Source organism: Solanum dulcamara, chromosome 6 (assembly GCF_947179165.1).
Source record: "Solanum dulcamara chromosome 6, daSolDulc1.2, whole genome shotgun sequence".
NCBI classification, from domain to species: domain Eukaryota; kingdom Viridiplantae; phylum Streptophyta; class Magnoliopsida; order Solanales; family Solanaceae; genus Solanum; species Solanum dulcamara.
In genome coordinates, this window is record NC_077242.1 from 27,572,095 (window position 1) to 27,575,828 (window position 3,734).

Below are 3,734 nucleotides of genomic sequence, written 5' to 3' on the forward strand. Positions count from 1 at the left end.
TCTTACTGCTGCCACAAACCTCACACCAAGTTGGTTGTTGTTACACCATATTCACTAGGGCCTGTTACTGTCCCAATGCTAGATCATAAAATGGGTGTTCATCATATTCTGTATGGCTGCAATTTGTGTCTTCAATGTTGTAACTACATCCACGTAAGAACCCCTACAATCTTGTGCACCACTTTTCTGGATCCTCCTTCATTCCACTCAGGATTAATCAGAGACATACGATTCAACAAGGCATACAACTCAGCATATGTCTTCTCCAAAGCTTGACCACCTACAGCAAAATCAAGGAGAATCTTGGTATTGCATTCCAAGCCTTCAATGAAGGTATGGACCAACACCTTGTTAGTTTTGTGATGATGAGGACAACTAATCAACAAGGATTTAAATCTATCCAAGATTAGTACAAACTTTCTCCTCCTTTCTGTTTAAAACTCAAAATATCAGTCCTCAACTTTACTGTCTTTTCTAAAGGGAAATACCTTATTAGAAATTTCTTTGGGAGATCATCCCATGTGGTGATGGAATTTGTTGGCTCAGATTTCAACTACCGCTTTGCCTCTCTCAATAGAGAAAAGGGAAACAAAGTAAGTCTCAGATGGTTTGGAGATACCCCCATAGGAGTATATGTATCACTAATCTCCAAAAGGTTTTGGATGTGGACTTGAGGATCCTCATGTGGTAAGCCCATGAACTGTCTATTAGAATGCAAAAGTTGCACCATGTTCTGCTTGAGCTCGAATCAATCTTCAGGTATCAATTTCCTAATACTGGAAGTAACATTGGTGGCCAGTAAGATTGCCACATTGTGCCCTATCATAGGTTTTGTTTCCTCCGTAACCTCTTTCTCACGTTCAACCTAAGGTACGGGATATTGCAGATCTGTTAGTCTTTTTGCTGATGTAAGAATCATTCTGCTCTGCCAAAGGCTCTACAATCTCTTTATTTCTTTCCAGTATAGTGACAAAATTTATCTGCAAGAAGAAAAAGCTAATTTCAAGCAGTCAACACTTTGCAAAATTAATTAACAGACTCAAAAACAAAAGAATTATCGATTTTAAGGTCTCCGGCAACGACGCCAAAAACTTGTTTCTCCCTACAACACACACAAGTGTACGTAGTCAATCAAGTAATACAATTACTCTTTCAAGTAGATTATTGAATCCAAAGGACCTTATCTAGACAACTAATTAATTTCAAATGCAATTAAGTAAATGTGCTAGTGCAAGAGGGTTGAAAATTTTGTTGTTTAAAACTAATGTTGTTAAAATAGAGATTATTAACTAATTACTAACATACGATTCAATTTCACTAGAGAATATTCAGATTAAGAAATATTCCAGGGCTGTAGCATAAGATCAGTTCAAGCATAAGATTGCTCACATTAGTTTCCAACAGGTCATTAGATTACTGATTTACAAGGTTAATTATATGATTATGATCTTTCAATCTCTAATCGCCTACCCCTGTTGACAGCCTAACTACATCGTTGACCGGGGATAAACTTAAATAAAAAAAGGTGCACTAAGCTGTCTTTTTGTTTATAAATCAATCACAATATATAGGTATATGTCACAAGTATCCTATATACGAATCATTCTAAGTTTCTTGCCCTAGAACGAACACGTTCCCTACATTCCTTATTTTATCCTCCTATTTATCTTTTGAGTTCAAGGTGGATAATAGATATATCCTAATGTTGGCCAAATAATAAAATCATAAAACTAGAATACAACACTAATCATGAACAATAGTCCATCTTCAACCAACGCAAAACAATCTTATACATCACTTGTAGCTACAGTCCTAGAATAGGGAAATTTAGCTACTCGTTGTTTGAATCATAATATCAAAGCATTTAATGAACATTCCAAGAGTAGTTTAAAGAAAGAGAGTGAGAAAAATAACCCTAGAAGTCATTTCTCCTCTATCCCATTCGTGTTCTCTAAATGAAAGACTGAATATTTTAATAAAAATTACAAGTATTCTATTTATAGTCTCGAAATTCATGATTTATCAAAACTGGCATTGAAATCCGTGACACAGAATTATTTCATCCCTTCAAAATTTTACATCCTTCAGCTTATTGATAAAAATATACTGCCCATCAACCTAGTCCGCGATGCGGAATTGACACAGAATTGTTTCATCCCATCAAAATTTTGCATCCTTCAGTATATTGACAAAAATATACTGCCCATCAACCTAGTCTGCAATGCGGAATTGGCACAGACTCTATAGGTTAAGCGATTTTCCCTTTAAATTAATGTCTTCACTCCTAGGGCATCTCTAAGTCGCGAAATGGTTTTATGCTAGTTTATGTTCTGCACTTGTTCTTTCCAACTTTACTCTTTAGCTCCTACTTTCCATCATATGGCTTAATGAAGACTTTTTAAGGTCCATTCTTCTATTTTTAGCCCTAAAAGCACCTAATCATGTTAATTATCTTAGAAACACACAAATGACTATAAAAATGCAATAACTTAAAAAATTCGTTCTCAAACTAGGCTATAAATATGGATTAAGTTGGCTATTAGGCGTATAAATACGCTTAAGATCAGTTCCATCTTTCTTTTCTAGTTCGATTGCACCATGTGGGAAGACTTGAACTATTTAGAATGGTCCAATCCACGTTGACTTGAGCTTGCCAAGAAATAAGCGCATCCTTGAAATGAAGAGAAGGACCAAATCTCTAAGTGCAAATATTTTCTTTTTGATCTTTTGGTCATAGTACTTCTTCACCCTCTCTTTGTACAAGGTTGAACTTTCATTCAGGTTTAGGTGAAACTCATCAAGTTCATTGATTTGATTCATTCTTTATTTTTATCACGACCCAACCCCGTGGGCCGCGACTGGGGTCCGACCTAGACCCCCGTGTACCTATCTGTCGACTATAGTCAAATTAGACTATGTATAACGTGATACTGCTCACAAAAACCTCAATGGGTTAAAACTTTTTCGTGTTCATATAGCCTCCTATATATATGAACCAAATACATGAACCTAGTGGGTGATAAAATATTTATACAAGTGTAGCCTCTTGCATTTGCATCATGTCATTAAAGGGAAAGCTAGATGACAAAGATGCCACAACATAATAGCTTTTACAACATATCGCATAAGCATAACCAAAATAAACTCCTAAACAACCCACACACATATGTCTATAAACCTCTAATAATAGGAACGACAACATATGACGGGACAGGGCCCCCGTCTTACCCCTATATAAACAAATATATACATCGCAGGACCAGTACCCAAAAGCTAGGCTCTGAAATAGTGGAGCACTTCCAATATAGCTGAGCAGAAATCCTAAGCTGGCGGATCTCCAAAATGAACATTTGTACCTGCAGGCATGAAACGCAGCCTCCCAAAGAAAGGGGGGTCAGTACGATACATGTACTGAGTATGTAAGCATACATAACTGATATAACAACTGAAACAGGAATGCAGGAAACCAAGTATAACATTTAATAGGGTACTGTACCTGCATCTCATAAAATAAAGTCATATATACCATTATCACGTACCGTATCCGGCCCGCTCAAGGATTCGGTGTTACAAACACATCATCTATCATGATAGGCATATGCATATTATTAGCACTGTGCGACGTACACCCCATGTCATGACCCAACCCCGTAGGCCGCGACTGGGGTCCGACCCGGACCCCCCGTATATATATCTTTTAGCTGAGGTCACATTGAATCATAAATAAGACAATA

The 3,734-nt window shown here is 36.9% G+C and overlaps 1 non-coding gene across 1 annotated transcript; it reads left to right on the plus strand.

Annotated features, from left to right (window-relative positions):
- Window positions 1-357: 357 nt before the first annotated feature.
- LOC129893648 (small nucleolar RNA R71) lies at window positions 358-463 on the plus strand. Its single transcript, XR_008767537.1, has one exon. It is a non-coding gene; the product is annotated as a small nucleolar RNA R71 (small nucleolar RNA).
- The last annotated feature ends 3,271 nt before the right edge of the window (window positions 464-3,734 follow it).